This window comes from Phalacrocorax aristotelis, chromosome 3 (assembly GCF_949628215.1).
Source record: "Phalacrocorax aristotelis chromosome 3, bGulAri2.1, whole genome shotgun sequence".
Taxonomy (NCBI): Eukaryota; Metazoa; Chordata; class Aves; order Suliformes; family Phalacrocoracidae; genus Phalacrocorax; species Phalacrocorax aristotelis.
The window spans coordinates 116,420,146-116,440,120 of NC_134278.1; the positions used below are offsets into that span (position 1 = coordinate 116,420,146).

Genomic DNA, 19,975 nt, shown 5'->3' on the forward strand with positions numbered 1-19,975 from the left:
TACAAGCCTTGCTGGGAGTAGGGGAGGAAAGAAAATTAAATATGAGAGTCTTGGGCTCATCCAATGTGACTCACGAGTACTCATTCACCTTTGCTACACACCTTCAGACAGTAGTTACACAATAAACCACAAGAACTGCCTGCACCCTCTTACTTTGATTCACTCTTTTTCTGGATCAAAGGAGAACTTCAAAAGACACTAAACAGAGTGGGATGTCTGTGTCTCAAAAGCGAGAGGACATGGGGATGGCTAAGTGTACACTGCTGATGGGCCGCTAAAGAGAAACCTCATAGCAACAAGAGACACTGCAGAGGGGATGTTAGTGACTCCAGAGCTCTACAGACTCTACGCAATAAAGTTTCACCTACTCCATTTCATTCACCTACCTCAAACCAGTGTACTCTCTGTGGGGGGTTGGCCCCAGCTAGCAGTCAAGCACCCACACAGCCACTTGTTCGCTCCCCACCCCTCACAGTGCAACAGGTAACAAAATAGGAGGAACAGGAGCAAGAAAAGTCATGGGTCAAAATAAAGAAGGGAAAATCACTGACTAGTTACTGTCATGGGCTAAACAATCTCAATTTGGGGAACTTAACTTATTTAATTGCCAATTAATATGAATATTTAATTACTAATTTGGGTATTGGAAGACAAAGAAGACAAACATTACAACACCTTTTCTCCCACTTTTTCAGACTCAGCTTCACTCAAGACACCTCTCCTTCCCCCTTGTTAAAGCTGCAGTCCCTTTAGTGAGGCAACGAGCAGTGCAGAAGGTCAGGGTCAGTGCACAGCAGATTCTCTCTGCTGATCCTTCCTTCTCACCCTTGTCCTATGTGCCAGCATGCGTCCTCTATGGGCCACAGTCCCTTCAAAGATGTACCTGCTCTGGCATGGGCTTATCCATGGGCCACAGTCCCTTTAGGGGAGTACTTGCTCCACCACAGAGCACCTCCTAGTCCTCTCACTTTGTTATTCTCTCTGTTGTTCCCTCTGCCTCTCCATTCCTGTTTTCTCTCTGTGTTCCCTCCATCTTGGCATTTTCTTAATGGGAAATTAAGACAGGAATTTAATGGGAAAGCATTTCCTTAAGCCTTTTCTTAAACACATTTTGGATGGGGCTCTGATCGAGTTGAAGATGTCCCTGCTCATTGCAGGGGGGTTGGACTAGATGACCTCTAAAAGTCCCTTCCAACCCAAACCATTCTATGATTCTGTGTTTTCACAGAGGTGCTACCAATTTGGCTGATGGGCTCATCAGTGGCCTGTGATGGGTCCCTTGCAAAGACAGCTGGAAGCAGCTGTGTCTGGCAGAGGGCAGCCCCTGGCCTCCTCCCCTAGAGGCCATGACTGCAATCCCCCTGCTGCCAAAACATTGATATTTACATCCAGCATAGCCTCTAAGGGATGAGCAGTTGTCACCTTAGCACAAAAGTATGCAAGCTACAAATTGTCAAAATTTATTTCATTACGCTTTATTTTGAAAGACGAGTCCACTGGACTAAATATTTACTTTCAGGTCCTCACAGATCACCCAAATAACACAGAAGGATATTATAAACAATTCTGGGGCCTAGACATCTACTATTCTATAGGAACAGAGGTTAAATAAATAGGACCATAGGTAGGAAACCCAATGAATATATGGATCCACTCAGATGCACTACCAAACTATTAGTTCAGAGCTACATAATGCCATGTAGAAGTTCATAAATTAGCATATGGGCTACAATATATGCTGACCTAACGTGAAAGAGAAGCTTACAGAAATCATGAGGAATGCTAATGGACAGTCACGCAACCAAATACTTTCAGTAATCAGAAAGTCACTTGATCAAGGCCTCAGCTGCTTAGACAGCATTTTGTTTAGCATTCCTATATCTTTCTGGGATATATAATCAACATGATTTCTGAGACAACAGAAAAAAACCCCAGGTTTCCTCATTTATAACCCCCCTAAAATAATGGATAACTTGATAACTGGATTTGTAAAAACAACAAAGGTTTCATTCTCAATTGCAATTCTAACATTTTATGGAACTGGTTATCTACTATACTTCAGCTTTGTCCCATCAACCTCTGTATTTTTTTCCTCCAGCTAATAATGGAAGTAAAATCTGAACATACACCCTTGAATTATTCCATGCACGGTGATGATGACATCTTACTTCCACTCCATGAGTCAAGGTAGTACAATTGCCCAGAACACATCAGGTTCAAAGGAAGACTTTAGTTTGTCTTCAAAAAGAGGAAAACTTTCAGCTACCCTTCTCAGTAGATTTGTCAGAAAAATTGTTTTGCTATTCCCAGTAAAGCAAAAATAAATTGAGAAATATCAGACATTTGATTAAGGTGTATGGTGCCAGGGGATGCAGCTTTTCTGGGAATCTTTGCCCTTCAGTCATGTTAGAGTTCTCCAGCACCAATATACAACCCATCGGGAAAGGACAGCAAACAGCAATAAGAATTCACATACTCTAGCTCAAACTTTTTTTCAGAAACTGAATCAATACACTGTCAATACCTGTTACAAGTTATACTACTGCCTGTAAGCCTTCAGTGGAACTCTTGGCAATTAACTTTACTATTCACAGACTTGCATATAGCTCTTTACAGTCTTTCATTAATAAACCTGATTTATTAACTTAGTCACATAGGTCAAGTCAGGGGAAAAAAACACATAATCAGCATATATTCTTGACTGGTTACACTGTTACATGCCTTTAATAAGACTGGACCAGCCCAAGGAAAACGATTTTTTTTTTTAGTTATTTTAAAACACATATGGGGAAACAATCAACCCCTCAGTTCTGACAGACAAGTATATTTAGTATTATATATCTGTTACAAAATATTTTAATATTTTTTATTATTTACCATTGCCAGCTATATTCTTTCAAATCCAAGGTAGAAAATTCACATTGATTTATTAATTAGCTTACTAAGACATTTTCTGCCCTATTTACCTAGGTCTTCTGATATGTTCAGCTTGGAGAGTTACATTTTCCCCCACAAAGCTTATTTTTTCTCATTTTTAACTAAGCCAAAATTATTCTATAGTAGTATAGTCCCTGGGTAGTGTCTTTTTTGAAGCTGTTAAATCTTCCAAGACTTACCACAGTCTTAAGAGTCAACACTACTTTCAGTTTCAATCAATTTTTAGGCAAAGAGGAACCATAAGAGGCTCTAACTCATATTTAAATTCAGTACTTTTTGTATTAAAGTTCTTGTCTGATAAACCTATGGCTTCCAAATTTACTTTCTCTTGGAAGGAGCTTTTTCACCCCACACAATTCTGTAATTTTCAGCTATTTGCCACTGTAGACTAACTGCTCATGGCATAATACTTTCTAGGCCCATACTGGCAGACAGCCACATTGCAAAAATCTGCACCACACATTATAATGATGCCACAGGAATTACAGACACAGAGCTTCTCAAGCATGTCAAGCTCTACAGGCTTGTGCTGGTCACCCAAAAAGCAGAGATTATAGACCAGTGCCCCAGAAAGCAACATGTTAAAACACATTCCCTCTTCCCTTTTTCCCATCTCTGTGGCTACACTGTATCAAGAGAAGACAAGATGATTATCTGAAATCACAGATACCAGTGAAGGGCGACTTCATCACCTCCCACCTACCTGCTATCATTGCCAGCATCGATGTCCGTATCTCATTTCTCACTCTGTTTTCCTGCATTCTCCTAGCTGATGAACAACTCCAGTTACTTTACATCTAATAAAAGCAAAGGTATCACCTTGTGAAGAGCAGAGATTAAGTGCATGTTTATTTTTCCTCTTTAGCCCTGTTATCACATACATTACCTCACATCTCTCCCCATGAATTCACAACCTATACCTATCCTGGTGTAAGGAGTGGCCTCCTCGTGTAGAGAGCAGTTTTGCTGCTGACCTTTCCTCCTGTGACTACATCAAAACATGGATCAGCTTCAGAAATATCTTGACCACACATTTACAGCCTGGGAGATACTTATCAGTGCAATAAATTGAAGGCAGCAACTGACAAAACAATAAAGGCAGGAAGAGGCTTTTAGAGACTTAAGTAATGGGAAGCTGGCTGTCTAAGATGGAGTTAAAAGGACAGAGAGGCAGGACAGAACTTTGGCTCCGTTTGCTCATTTGGCTGTTATGGTGCATTTCTAATGGAATCATCCTTCATTTTCCCTTTGATGAATGTAGAAAATGGTTCACATGTAACTGTTATTTCCCCACAGATGTCCTAATAGGTCCCAGACAAGGAGAGAGACCAGAGCACTTGCTAATGGTCAGTAATCCTTCTCACTCCCTGGTGGCAGCTTCCCATTCACCTGGAAGCAGTCGCTCTTTAAAGAGGGAATGCAAATCAAAATGATATGCTAGAAAACACTGACAGACACACATGCCACTGGACAGACCTGCTGTGTGATCCTAGGAGCTCGTGCAAATTGCCGTCAACTGCACACTCACGTGGATCAGGGATGCCTGCCTTGTGCAGTGCTATGGTTTTGCATCTGCAGAAGTCACCAATGACCCAAAACTCACAGGCAAGCTGGTGTGCAAAAAGCTGGTAGAGTAGAAACACAGCCTGGAGGTCAGGAGAGATCCAGCATCTCTTTGCAAAATTCTGTCAACAGATGCTGGACATCAAAATACACAAACAGTTCCTTACATCTCGTTATTTTCTATGAGTTTCCCTAGGGAAGATGGGTGAAACAATGGCAGTCTTTGGATTTCTTAATGATGTGGATGGAGTATTTTAAACACAGGCATACAGTATTTCTTTAGCCAGTTTAGAGGTTTTTAAAATAGTAAGCCTCCAACGGAGAAGAGCAGGGAAGAGATTATTTGCTCTTTCTAGCGTGTCTGACCAGATTTTGTACTTTTTTCAGAGGTAACAAAGCAACCATCAGTCAGCTGACTAAACTTTGTTTCCTTACTAAACAGTCTATTAAGAAACACACATTGGTTAGTACAATCACATGAAGATACACAGTAAACCTCTAAAACTGTTTATGATACAAGAAGAAGTCTACAGAGTACAGAAGACAAGAACAGTGTCACCACAGTTGATTCCTACATCCAAGCTTTTGGAACAGAGTGAGTTTCATTAATAACCACGTACCTTCCCAACGATAAGACAGTTTGCAGCCAACAAGTTAAATGCCTTCTTTAAAAAGAGAGTAATGGCAACACAGAAATTTCTCATCAAAAGACTTGAAACACAAACACCAACTCATCTGAAGAAGGTGCTATATATAGAAATAGAACAGCAAGACAATTAGAGAAAAGGGAAGGATCAGTGTCAAAAACGTCTATCTCAAAGAAAAAGAGGAAAACCATCTTACAGCTCCTGCCTGAATAAGTAATACATTAAACAAGTAACTTGGATCTTTAATTTGCTAATATTACTTTGGTAGTTAAATATTTATTGTATGAAAGAATATTTAACACAAGATTGCAGCTACACAAACATCCTACTTTGCAACCACAGAACAGGACAACAGGACTTCAGAGAAATGAACCTTACCAAAACCCATTGGTTAAGCTTGCAGTGCTCATGTCTTAAGATACAATTTTGTAATTCTCTAAACTTCATGTAATTTGTAGTGAAACCTGTGTTTTCTGCCTAAAACAGTAAGATCTGTAGAAAATCCCCAAATGCCTATTTTGTAGAGATGCTATGCCAAAGATTCACCATTATTTGAAAAGCAACAAGAGCAGTTGCTGTAGCTGTAACAGTTGAGAATCACATACTCCACCAAGTATATCCTTGGCTGTGTGGGTAAAATCCCTTCAGTTAATTGGTCATATAACACCTTTGCAGTGGCTGGTTCAGGCCATCCCAAATACCCACTTCTCTCATGAGTAACTTGGAAGACACTTATTAATCCAAGCTTGTTTGCTTTGTATTTATAGAGGAAACTCATAACTATTTCCTCCTCAGCATATATTTATCAAATTTAAGGAGCTTATCAGAATTTCTTGCAGTGTCTTCTTAACTCTAATAATGATTAAAAAAAAAAATCCTGTGGCTATGTGGTAAAGCTGATATGAAGTGAAAAAAGTAGTCAGGTAAGGAGAGGAAATTAAAGGGTGGAAGGTGTTAGGAAGATATTAATTTAGAAGCTGAGATAGAGGCTTAGAAAGTTGTATTCACCATGCACCATATGAGACTCACTCGTACCCTCCCCCAGTATTCACCACTGAATGACTGCTATTGCAGTCAGGTTTTCAAAACAGCTCACACCTTTTCAAGCTTATTTACAGGAATGAATTAAATTTCTATAAGCACTAGTATACCAGATAACTATGTCCAAGCCGTAATTTACAACAATTTCTGAATCAATATAGTTAAATCAGTGCAAGAATCCAAAAGGAACAGATTTCAAAACACAGACATGAAGCAAATTGCAGAAGAGCCTTTACTTAGGATATATTAATCTGAAAACCACCTCTCTTATTTTGGTTCTGCAATGTGAGCTGAGAACTAGATCCAAAAGAAGGATTAAGTACCGAAATCCTGGCTCCCTTTCACTTCCAGGGCCTGATTCCAGCAGTGTGATTCTCAGCCTGGTCTCTCATTTCTCACGTCTCACCCTAGAAGGTGACTGCCTAGAGATTTTAGCCTCTTCCTGCATTCTCAGTATTAAAGTCCCCAAATGCCCAACTGTGGGCTTCTAGAAGCCTATCAGAGTCAGCAACATGAAGCAGCTCCCTGCCTAGAGCAGTCCTAAATCCTTTTGGGATCTGTATACCAGAAACTCCTCTGCCTTGCCTGTGATAAGCATCCTCTGGTCACACTTACTACATCATTCCCATACTAGATGTGTGTAGTGTGATGCCCAAGTTCTTTATCTGAGACCTCTGAACATCCCTTAAAGCTGTGAGAGATACAGGATCAACTCTTCCCATTAGTGGAAGGATTGTAAATCTCCCACTGTCTTGGCTGAGACTACAGGGTAGATTTACCAGCCCCAGAACATCAATGAAATTTCATATAAAAATGAAATAATGAAGCTTCTTTGGGCTGCAAGGAGAAAGCAAGCAAGAACATGACTGTATAATTTCAGGGGAAGAAAACTCCCTCGAGAAGAGGGGAAAAAAGGGGAATTCTAGTTCCTGCCCCAATGCCTCGTTAAGATAAAAATATATGGACAGTCATTAGGGCAGGGCCTGGAAACCAGGAATTTTAGGAAGGGTGGCAGCTGTTCCAGGAAGTATGTGTTCATGAATTTGGTAAAGCAGAGCATGAGTAAGCAAGTTAAAGTAGGCAAGACATCTTTAGCAGAGGAGATTATTATTAGTCTTTTAAGGAAGCTATTTCATGAACAGTGTGATGCTGGAATGTCATGGGTATTCTGATTTGGATGACAAAAATCACTATATATTCAGGGAGTAAGTTGACTAAAGCCCTATTTCAGCAAAGATATTCTGATGTAATTTGCCCCACTGGTAATTACTTACACATTTGCATAAACTGTTTTATTTTACTTCCCACTAGTAACACCATAAATTTCCAAACAAGCTCTGTGTTCAAACACTGGGTTGCTGCAAAACAAACAGAATTTACCAATGCATGCCATGTGAACCAGCACCAAGATTATGGATTGAGTGGACCTAAATGGATTGCGGGTTATGAATGGAAGCCTATCTGTAATAATGCTATTTCAGATTAAGGAAATTCAATTTGGTGAGACCAGAGTTTAAGCAGAGGAATGTAACATTTTTTTAAAGAATATGAAAAAGAATACAGCACCATGACAAAGACTATATGCGACCTTGGGTCATGTGTCAAAGGCAGCCTCATCAACATGTTTAGCAAGTGTGCAAGTATACCCACTATAAGTCACGTTCAATCTATTTGACCATTTCACATATGACCCACTTAAATACTAACCTCTAAGACTGATTTCTACACTGAAAACCATCAACCTGTTTCAGGCATAGGGAGCAAAATATACTTCAAAAGGAATGGAAAATCCTTGTTAATCTGAGATCCTGTTCCTGCACACACTTCCTGCACTCCGGACTCTCTCACCCAAGCTCACTGCTGTTCTGAGTAGAACATCTGTTTCCACAGTAGGGTTGAAAAGAGAGATAGTTTTAACAGTAGCGAAAGGAGTTGTATGTGGAAATGTATCGGTATACGTAACATGGAATATCAATATATATTAGCTACTGGTACATTAAGCTTGGTATGACTTTTGTGGTAGTCCAAAGCAGACATACTGCTCAATCATTAATATTAAATTTGTGTTGATTTAAGATGATATGGTTATTTTCTGTTGCAGGAACTGAATATATAAAATATCTGAACAAGAATAGCTCAGGTTTCATTAACTTTGCACAGATTATTATGCCTGGCAGGTTCTTGAGATGTGGAAGCCTTCTCCTCTTGCCTTGAGAAACTCCAGTTCGTTAGTAAAGAGAATATGCATAAATCACAGGTGGGAGAGTACAGTGTAGAGACAGTCAAACAATTTAACCTATTTGAATGTGGTCAGAGGACACTGCAGCAAGGGCAGCAGATATTCAGAGAAGTGAGAGAGCAGATGGCCACCAAAACAACCAGAGTAATTCTCAGGGGTAATTGTATTTTCTGCTGAGCTGTAAACGTCAGCCGTGTGGGTATTTCCACATGCCCACACTTTGATCCTCACTCCATACACACTTAAAGGTAAGGTGAACTTTCTGATGGGACCACTCATGAGTTCAGCTCAGCAAATACCTACGTATTTGCAGGATTAGTCTTTGTATCTGAACTTGACTCACCAAATGTGCTTTCTTGATATAGCCAGTACTTGTAGCTGATATTCTTTCACCCTCATTACAAAAGAAAAGTTCTCCCCTGTCCCAACGCCTCTAATCTGGTGGTCAGGTGGTTTTTAGATATGTTACACCAATCAGCAAACCTATTAATGAAAAAGTACTACTGCACTGGCTATTTACTCTGAATAGAAGAAAGTGCAGAGAAAAGCAATGAACGGCAAAAATCAGAAGACCGGACAATTTGCTTCAGCTTTTTTTGTTCAAACACTCGGTTATAAGACATTGCCATTCCTGACTTAAAAGAAAGGACCAATGTGAAAACATGTCTATCAATTTAGCAGTGAAAAGTGATTAAACCACAAATATGATAACAGAAAATATTCTGTGCATGTTTTTTAGAGCACCTATAAAAATGTTCTGTAGCCAGGCCCGGACAGCTAAGGAAAAAAAGAAAATCACACAAGTACCCCTTCAGTATTTTTAAAAGCAGTTTCCTCTCTTTCTTCAGGAACATCCTGGGAGTGGCTCCTGTGTATAACGGCGTTTTCAACTAGAGAGACGGGCTGGCAAAACTGTGGTTACTCTTCAGCTTGATGTTTTGTTATAGAGCAGAAATATGCCCATTCAGAGAACTGTAAGGCTGCCCTGATCACTTCCTCAGTGTAAAGGAAAAGGATTTAACAGGAAACTTACAAGGCTCTCAGTGATATGAGTATGTCCTGAGCTTCTGCGGAGGGACAGCAATGGTCATACTGTTACTGGATAGCCTCTACAATGCAGTAAAAAGAATTCCAGGATGAACAATTTCTGTTAGGTATTGGACTTTCTGGTGATGCTTCAATGGTAAATGCAAGGGCTGAGCACTTCCCCAAGCAAAGCATGCTGAAATTTAATTCATGTACTTCATGCCTATGCAGAACTGCCTTGACTTACATGAACATATCAGGGGGCTACACTTAAAAAGCTGAGCACGTGTTTTCATGAGATCAGGATATTATAAAATAATATAAAAGAGTTGGCGTACAGAGGTTGTGTCTTCTGCTCAAGCACAAAATCCGTGTGTGCCCCAATGGTGTCCCATGACTGGTGCTGCACTAGCGGATGTTGCAGTTGGAATTAATCAGAAAAGGCATAAAGTGAGGAGAGCCTGAAGACTGCAATACTCTCATTTCTCAAAATACACTGTTTTTAACAGTAGGTATCCCTAGCAAAATGGGTTGGTGATAAGGATTGAAACAACTGAGAATCTTGCAATGTTGATCAAGTTTTCTTTATTTTGTGGACAGAGGACTTAAAAGTCTAGTCATGAGTCTTGAATTTCATTCAAACTAAGATAAATAAGTAATGATAGCTGGAAGCTTTAAATAAAGCTGGGTTGTTTACCCTAAATTTCGTAGATCCAAATGTTGGGTTACTTTCCTTTACTGTAAAGGACCTTAATAATCAATAGTACAAAGCATAAAACTGAGCTCTCCTCACCACATTTCTTTGAGACAATACAGTGACTGCTGTGACAGTGCATTACCTGAAGATGAGCTCAACAATGGAGTTATCTAATTTTCACTATGCAATCATCACTAGTTCCCGTTCATACTACAGCTAATTCCCAGGGATGCCTGAGAATAAAATCAGTTGCACAAGAGGCACATATAGCAGGCTTGTAATCCATCTGATGCAGAACCATATGGCTTTACATCAATCTTCTGCACCAACCCTGGCACAGTGGTTGGGCCAGAGATAGGGAAGAAAATGGTACAGCAGGAACAGTCTGAGTTCCTGTCTATTTTCTGGTGGATTTGGGGTTTAACTTAGATTCAGAGACAGGGTCCTTCAACAGAACTTTTCATCTGACCAGGCAGTTTCCTTAACAGAGAATATTAATCACAAACATAAAATACAGTGTCTGGAAACAAGCACCCTGTGGCATAGTCTTACCCAAAACGAAGGCTTCCTACAATTCTGAAGAAAAAGAGAGTTATTCTGGGATCAGAATAAAAAAGCAAGAGCAGAGCAGTTATCCCTGCCCCACATAGGATGGAGACCTGAGGTGCCCCATTGCAGCCAAAATTCCTGGGGGCGAGGGGCTCCTGAGCGCAAAGCCAGGCACCCCGGGGCTCTACAGGCCTGCTGCATTCATGGCGTCGCGTGCCACCTGCGTGTGAGGACTGCAGTGTAACCACAGCCTGATAGTACTCGAGCTCTTGGTTCAAAGGCAGTCTACCCTCAGAGACACAAACAGGCAGGAAGCCAGGCAGACTTCTGGTTTTGTGAACAACTGAAACTGATTGACATTCCCCTATACAATTTCCAGTTAACTGGCAAAGCCATAAACTATGGTTTAAAAGAAAAATAAGTCTTCAGGGAGAAATAAATAAAGTTCCTCTTTCTATGTGAGAAATCTTTGAATTACGATTAGTCTCCCCATCTTTAAAGGAGGGACTGCGTGATTCGCTAAACCTGCCAGTGTTTACCCTTGGTCCGGTTCTGAAATTCAGGCTTCTCGACTTGATATATACTTTACTCAACAGGACCTCACTGCTCTCCACCTCTGTCCCTCTCAACCTGCCCCAAAGCACCTCGCATCCCTCAGTCTCAATGCATACCAAGCTTCATCACCCACTCATTTGTTCCCATTCCTCCTAAGTCTTCCGCCAAAAATCCAGTTAATCTCTACACAAATAACTGATCAAAAGTTCCTTTATATATATATATATCTCCTATACTCTAATTCTTGTGTTTTAAAACAAAACTTCACACCAAAATAGTAAAAAATTATCAGATGCGGAAATCAATAATTCATGAAGCAAAAACATCAAAAATGCAAGTATCCAAAAATATAAGGAATTAAAATCCTGGAGATATTTAGGGGACTTGCTCTCTATTCTTATGGAGGATTTTTTAAATCTTCACAAACTAATTATGCATTATTATCCAGAATGAATCAATGATATCTTAATCAGTGCATTTTCACTGTTCTCCTGTATTTCTCTGCTTCTACCTTTTTCTTTCAAAAAAATCTCTTCATTCACCCTCAGAAAGTAACCAGGCACAAGCAACTTTCTTCAGATCAATCACACTAATTTGAGGGTGTACCTGCGTCAATCCCTTACATAAGTACTTTTAAGACAAATACCAAAATTGCTCTATACTCAAGTTGCATCATTACCTATTGACTAGCTCTACAGAGAAAGGAAAATATGTTCACCATAAACAACCTCTTCACACCATCACCTGAGTAATTAAACACCCTTTTCCCTCCCTGGCTAGCATGAGGACAAAACACCATACTTGTCTTTTTCCTGCAAGAGCAAAACCAATGCTATTGTTAATCATAGGTCAGAAAAATATAGGCATTCAGAGCATGAATGACTGCTTATCAATGAAGTGACAAAAATACACCTCACCCTTACGTGTTTTTACGAAAGGTCTAGCGTGAAAATAAGAAAGCAGTGGCAGTCTAGAAAAAAATAAAACAAAAACAGGGAAAATCACTTACTGTACTTCGTTCTGCAGAGGTATTCAACACAAACATCACCCTTCCTTGTCCAGCTGCCAAGTGCTAAAGCATGAAATGAGCAGCTGTTTCCTTCAAGCTGGGGCTGTGTGTCTTAACTAGTCACATGCCCCTCCTGATAAATCTGACTGCCGTGCCAGGAGGTCAGAATCTGAAGATCATTATTCCTCTTATTAGAAAATCCTTTTCATAACAACAGCCTTTGCTAAAGTATTTGACTGGAACGTGGTGCTATGTGCTCCATAACTTCTTCTTGGGTTTTTTTTTTTTTTAATGACTAAGACCAAACAGTAGATAAGCCTTAATCAACAGTAGGTGCAGCACAAATGGAAAGTTAAAAGTATCCCTGTTGAACGCTTCAGGTTTGTTTCTGACTTCACAATTTGCTGTGCTTAAATTTAGGAATTGAAATCATCAGAAGAGGACAATTTAAAACACTGTGGCTTTCATAGTGTCTTTAAGACCAGGCCACTCCACAGATCATGCAAAATATGTGAACAATCCCACTTTTGGGGATTAGTTGTACTTAAGGAGCAACACCACTAACTTTCATGTTTGGGTAGTAGAGTGATGAGTGCCTTATTAATACTGGAGATAATGTTAATTTTGGTATCTAACATTTTTACAGCATGGATTATGGGGCTGCATTGTACCAGATATTGCCTAGTCAGACTGTGATAGCCCTTTTGAGGTGGGGACTATCAGTCTAAACAGAGAGAGCAAAATGGGAAACAAAAGCATCCTTATCCCCATGTTCCCAAATGTAGGAAAAATTAAGGAGAAACACTGATGTCAAGAAATGAAGAGATTCTGATGGAATTTTCCAGGGTGATATGTAGCTACACCGTACTGAGACTCTGAGCCTAATTCCCTTTAGCTTGGCCACATACTTAAAGATATTTAGGTATTTAAGGACAAAGGTGTACTGTCAACGGGATTTTGAGGGTGAAATGCAAAACATCCTTTCCTGAACTGCTTAATTCCATCCCACCTATAGGATATACTGTGCTGACACTCTGGTGGTACTTTAAATTGAAAAGACTGACAGGACTAAGGCAATTGCCATACCTCAGTACAGGATGTGGTAATGGTATTTTATTGTTTGGTAAGCAATCCAGATCTTGCATGATCATACAGACTCATTGGCTTATAAAGGGCATTATAGGGCATTTTGCTGAAATACAACCTGCACTAACAGTTAGTACTGCAACTGAGATTTGAACAGATTCAAGGAATTGCTCAGAGCCAGAGAGATGCCTGTTGTCAAAATTATTAAATTATAATAGCATATCTACCTGGCACATTCGTCAGAAAGCAAGGAAAGCCTGCAAATCACTGATGATGAGGGCTGCAGCAAAAAAGGATAACTCGGGTTGCTTCCTTTGACCTTACCCAGCTCTTCGTATTATATAAACTTGCACATGGCTACAAAACCATGCAGCCATCCGTGCTGCCAGCACAGCCTGGAGCAGGCAAGAAGCCCTCGCGCTAATTATCCATGCGTTTGTGGGTCTCTCGTTTTATTGGCATCGCAGGGAAACCACTGGGTTTCCTTGACGGGTTTTGATTAAAAAACCCTCCGGCGTTACACGGGCTCTCACCACCCAGCCAGGCGTGGGACCACCCAGCCTGCCAGAGGACCTGGTCGGCAGCCTGGGAGGTGAAGGTGCCTCCCGCCAGCACCCCGACCTGCCCCTGGTGACGGGCCAGGGTTCGGTGCCACGTTTGTCCTCGCCTGCCCCTGCTCCCACACCCTGGTAACGTACGTAAACAATTAAGCGAGAAGGAAGCACCATCCGTTGAAAGTCTCTTCAGTTTATGGCCGGGGAAGCTCCTTCCCGGTTTTCACCGGGAGCGCGGCAGCCTCCCCTCCCCTCCCCTCCCTTGGCGCCCCGCCGGTCGTTAGGACCGTTAGGACCCTCACAGAGGCGGCACTTCTGAGAGACTTCGCGCTTTCGGCCAGACGTTTCAGAGGGCAGAAGCGTCCCGAGCGCGAAAGGCGGCGGAGCGGGGGTCCTGGATGACACCCAGGGCCCGAGTTCCCGGCCGACGGCCAGGGTCGCGGGGCGGCCTGCGCCGGCCGGGTCGCCGGTGGCGGCGGCCGGCGGTGAGCCCCAGCGGCGCTGCGGGGAAGCCCCACAGCAGCGCCCAGCGGCCTGAGTCCCCGGTGCAGCCGCCTCCGACCCCCTCTCCTCGAAGGCCTGAGATGTGTGTCGTGCTTGAAACGCTCGAACGCAGTGTGATTCCAGGCCTCTCTTCTGCGTTGGTAAACGGGGTAAGTATGTGCAACGCGAAGAGGAATGCTTCTGGAATAGTTGGTGAACGGCTAGGCAGACAGCAAATGACTGCTGCAGATGTGCGGCACCATTTTGACCGAGCGCGCAGTCAGGCTCGTGATACGGCAGTAAGTGGCTCCTCTTGGTTGTCCTGGGAGGGTGCCTTGAAGACGCCTCCCCAAGCTTCCTCGGGAACTTTCATCAGGCCTCTAAAGAGACTACCCCTGTGCATGGGGCTCTGTGACCCTGGGGCGTTATGAGCTGCTAAGGAGGCTATAAAAGAGGGGTAGAGGAGGTTGTAAAAACTTAATTTAAAAATGAGAAATAAGGCCATGAGGAGTGAGTTTATTTAAGTTTAGGGCACTGGTGGGATGATAATTTCAAAGAGGGACCGAGAGCTGTCCCTATAGAACTAAGTTAGACTCTCCTGCAGACCCTGGCCATGGATGCCTGCTGCCAGAGCTGGGCGTAAAATATCACGCCTCGCTCAGAGAAAGGAGAAAGCACTCACTGTGCTTTAGGGCATGGCCCACTGACCACATGAGTTATCTTTGATAACTGCCATTATATTTCCCCTAAAAGACATTTTCATTTGAGATCAAGGGTGACAGAACCTTATATGCCACTTTAAAAGTAATCCTAAATTTCTTTACAAATTTTGTTACAAAATTATTCCCTGCTGATACTGAAAAAAACGTGATTGAAATGTGTTCTACAGGAGTCTACCAGTCCACAAATGCTATTAATGATTATGCAATATCAATCACTCTCTTACAGTTATCAAGACCCTCTCATATCATTGATTAAACACTGGTAGTACCTGGGCCATCTGAGATAGTACACAGAACAGTCATCACTCTGCACTGAATAGGTGCCTATTTTTATGTGGTAGTCATGCTCCACATAGGAGCATAATTTGATGATAATGACTGAATGGCAATATTCTGCAAACAACTTGGGATACAATCCCTAAAAAGAAAAGGAGCCTTTGTACTTTTTGAAATGAGTGGACAAATAAATTATTTTTTTATGACTCAGTAAAAAATGCTATAAATGCTGCGGTTTTTATGGGGAGAAGTTTATCAGTTCCTCATGCTAGATGAACAGATTTAAGTCATGTAATAGAACAGAGAAATAATTTGGGTATAATTCCTTTAAATAAGAGTCTCAAAAATTTTGTGAAGGGTTTCTTTTCTTCCTCTTCTTTCCTTTTTTGAAGAAATACCAACATACAAAAAAGGTAAGGTAGCTAATGCAGACACAATGAATATAATGGGATGTTCTTACATCTGTCATATGGTATCTTCTGCAAGACAAAAGCTTTGCTGTTTGTTACACAGCAGTATATTAGCTTCTCTTTCTCTGGAGAAAACAATGCAAGACTGGATTGAAAAGGGTACATTTTTCTCTGTGGATATTGATGCCTCAAATAAAAACTAAGAAATGAACATAGATTTCTCAGACATGCTATGAGAAATGCTGAACAGGAACAATAAAAAATGAGTACCGTTATCACTGAATTGTGATAGGAATGGGTGCATGTTAGGTTAAAATTTTAATGTCAAATAGTATGGATCACTTACAGAAAAGTCACAAAGAACTGAAGAATGGAACCCCATTTGGTTCAGTTTGAGATCAGGAAGTTGTTTGCTCTAATTGATGCCAGATAAATGGATCCAGAGCCTCTCCTTAATGTAGGAGAGGCTTTATTTCATGGCTTGTTTTTAACTATTGATTCTCTTTTCTTCTCACACATACTTGGTTGTCTTGCTTATGTGTCATTTAATTAATTGTAGGTGCATTTATTTATAAACTGATCACTGATACAGAGCTTATCTCAGCATCAGTGCTTTGATACTGTGCAAAATTTGGAATATAGAGTTATTTTCTGAATATGGCAATTAGGGACAGCTGTTTTGTGGGTTGCCTGAAAATGTGTTTTTCTGTTAATGTCTTCTTCTGGAGTTTATGTCAGGTGAATGTCAGGTCACATGAACGTCAGGTTATACTAACTGCAAGTCTGTGATACTACATTTGTTTCCTAAATGGTTGCACTATTATTTTACTGCAGCCTTGCAGAATATGTGGAAACCATAACTAATAAACAGTGCCTGGTTTGCTGGTCTACCTCACTGCCTCAGATATTGTAGTCTTCACTATCAGCAGAAGTGAATGAAAGCAGACCATGGAAGCCTTCACTAGACAATGTTTTATAAATACCTAAGCGTGATTAAAAAGTCTGCTATAAATAGTCCAACAGTTCTTACACTAAGCTGCCAGTTAAAGGGCGTCTGAAGGACTTACTGAAAAGGAAATTTTGCTGAAAATATTTTATACAAGTCTTTCAACCTTACATTACTTTAAATCAGTTTTAAAGGTCTATAGGCTATGTTAAATCTCTAGCAATCTAAGTCAATTCCAAGTTCTTCAATATAATGCTCTAGGGGGCACAGGAGTACAGCAAATGCACTGTGTACCTCCCTTTTCATACCCAAGGGTACAACTAATAGTCATGTTGTGGCTAAGAAAGCAGGAGCTGAGAAGATAAGGCATCATCAAATTAGGTGAATGTTAGGTATGATACTTGAAAGCAGTCCTTTCTTCATATCAGGAATCAGTGGAGCCTGATAGCAGTGCCCAGAGTTAAAGTTTCTGGTTGCTTTCCATTGGAAAAAAATGCTTTTGAGTGATTTTAAGTATATGAGAATATAGTAATTTAAACTGGAATTTGATATGCTGTGTACCTGCATGAAATTTGGAGTTTGTGAATTAAGCTAAAATATCCAACAATTACGTTCTCAGAAATAATGAGGGGGAAAATTGTTGTGCTCTGTTAAACATTTCTTCCAAGTGTGCATTGAAAAACACTTCTAGACTCTGAAGTACAGACCTGTCTTTGACAGATCAGTTGCATCTTGGCAGGCAGTGGGGGATTTTTTTGTTGACGTAGTAAACATTAAGCCTAGTTGTAAACTTCTGACTAATGTTTTCACTTGCTCAGTAGAGATTTGAGCGTTTGTTACTGTGGCTGCTGAATTCTCTGGGGATTAAGCTGCTCTGTCAATGCTCCATGCCCTCAGTGCTTCTCATGCCATGTTGCAGAGGGGCTCCTGCCTGTCCTCCTGGCCGTCTTCCCACCACTTCTGGATGGCTCTTCATTTTCTCCTAAGCACTTGGTCTGCATAGTGGAAAACCCAGAAGCCTTATGCCTGGAATGGAGGGGAATATGGAGGGGGGGTTCCTGGAGTTAGGAGGAGGAAAGCGCAGTGAAGGTGCTATGGTACAGAAGAGGTGGATAGGAGAGAAATAAGAATAGAATAGAATAATTTCATTTGGAAGGGACCTACAATGAACATGTAGTTCAACTGTGAAGCGCAGACATACAGGAGTAAAAGAGAGGACCCAGGAGGTAGAGCTGGGAGGTAGAAGGATGAGGTTGGATGATAAGGGTAGACTGTATAAGATACAATTAAGATACAAGACATTGGTGGGAATAGCATGACCAAATAACTTAAGGCAGACTTTTCACTCATGTACATTACTAGTGGCTCCCCTCTCCTTTTCCTTCTTTCCTCTTGATGTCCAGCTTGGAATCTGTGCTCTGGTTTGTGGAAGTGCTGTGCACTCACAACTGTAAGTCCATGATGATTGTACCTTAACACATGTAATATTTTCTCTGAAGAAGTATAAGGAGGTACTAGATTTTAGGGATTACAAATTTGGCATGAAAAATAAGGGATAGACTTAATTTTTCCATACCTTTGGTCCTCAGATTTAGAAAGGGTCTGGCAGTGACTAATGGGGTGAATTAAGTGATTTTTTTTTTTTTTAATGCATGCAACATTTCATAAGAAACCTCAAACCTGCTCAAACAAAATCCAAACCTGCTCAAACAAAAAACAAATCCACAAAACTAACTGTCCTCCTCCCTTATTCCCTCCCTCCCAAAGTCCACAGTATTTGCAGAGAAGATGGTGATTTATAGTTCCCTCCTTATATCAACATAGGTAAGAAATTTTAATTATTAAAATCATTGCTATTATTGTAAGACTACAGTGTTTTTTATTTCCAGTTTATTTTACTTGGTTCTGTTTCACAGAGAGAGGTCATAATTCTTATTTTTGTATTTGTCTTATTACACGACATGTTTGTAAGAGGAAACACCTTGTCCAAAGCCTGGAGCATAAACTGAGCACTAACTGGCTGTTGGAGTGAAGAGGCTGTAGCGGAGAGTGAGTGTTTTGGGTTTTTTTTAAAGCAATATTAAGACCCTTGTCATATTAAGGCCCTCAGTATTATTTAATTATTTCAGGTGATGCGTGGGTGAGCCAATAAATTTGTCTTTTATCCAGTGTATTGTCTTCAAACATGGAACTGCACCAAAAACATCTCTGGGTATTCAGTCAAAGTGCTTGGGTAGACCAAGGTGAGCAATTCCTTATGTCTTGAAAAGCACCAAAACACCAACAGCAGGCAGCATGAGGCAGTTGAGTTTCAAGTTTCTCAGTGCTTTCAGCAACTTTTTCTTGTTTAATTGATTCTTAGTTGTTTGATGATGAGATTGCATGCTGCTTATGAGTTTATCCATGATGCTCCTCCTTCAGTACTGCAACTTCCATGTTTATAAAAGCAGCAGGGGTTCATGAAAAAGCTGTTCCAAAGCAACTGATGTGTATGTATTTCTCATTGTCAGTTATTGAAATGGAATTTGTTTCTTTTAGAAAGAATTTTTAGAAAGGATTTGTTTATTTTGGAAAGAAATTAGAAATATTCTCATGTAATCCTTGAAGTACAGAGATGGACTGACAAATGAAAGTTGTTCTGCACTGTGAATGCTAAAGAGTAGTGGCATTGGCTTTGCCAAGGGATAGGGTGAAATTGTGCCATGCAGTCAAAGCAGGTGATACAGACCTCTTCTGTAGCAATAACAATATGTTCATGATTGTTTAAAAAAAACCAACAAAACAAAGCAACAAAAGCGCTTCACTATTACCAACTGAACTGAATAGCTATATTGCAGAGGGTGGATATGTTCATTTCAGAAACAGAGCTTGAAGGGTGTGTTCCTATAATTCTAGGCCTATATGCAGTAGTACCACTAAGCACAAAACCAAATCTGTCATAAAGGGTGTTTTTTCCAATACTGCCTTGATTGTTCTGAAGTTGAAGGTTTCTAAACAGACTTGAGCATTTAGAAGAGATTTGTCTCCTAGGTTTTGCCAGCCATCGTCATTGTGGATGACCTGCTGAAAAAGGAAGGATGCTGCAATGCTGAATGTACAGCGGCTCTCAGCTTTTGTTTTCTTTTCTGCATCCAGTAAGTCTGAGTTAATAAGCAGTTCCATTACCATTCAAAAATCTTCAACAACTGTGTTTTTTCCCACCATAGATGCAAATGAGTTCAAGTGAACAAGGGTA

The 19,975-nt window shown here is 40.7% G+C and overlaps 1 protein-coding gene across 8 annotated transcripts in view; it reads right to left on the minus strand.

Annotated features, from left to right (window-relative positions):
* Positions 1 to 19,975, minus strand: part of RASGRP3 (RAS guanyl releasing protein 3) — a 66,271-nt gene that overhangs the window by 38,120 nt on the left and 8,176 nt on the right. For 2 of the 8 annotated variants that reach the window (XM_075089257.1, XM_075089253.1), the window contains exon 2: positions 3,641 to 3,706. The exons of 3 other annotated variants lie outside the window; for them this stretch is intronic. The gene's annotated coding sequence lies outside the window, so the exon portion shown is untranslated. Of the gene's footprint in view, positions 1 to 3,640; positions 3,714 to 12,263; positions 12,371 to 19,975 lie in introns of those variants that run through there. 3 more of the 8 variants (XM_075089258.1, XM_075089254.1, XM_075089255.1) reach the window with 3 other exon arrangements.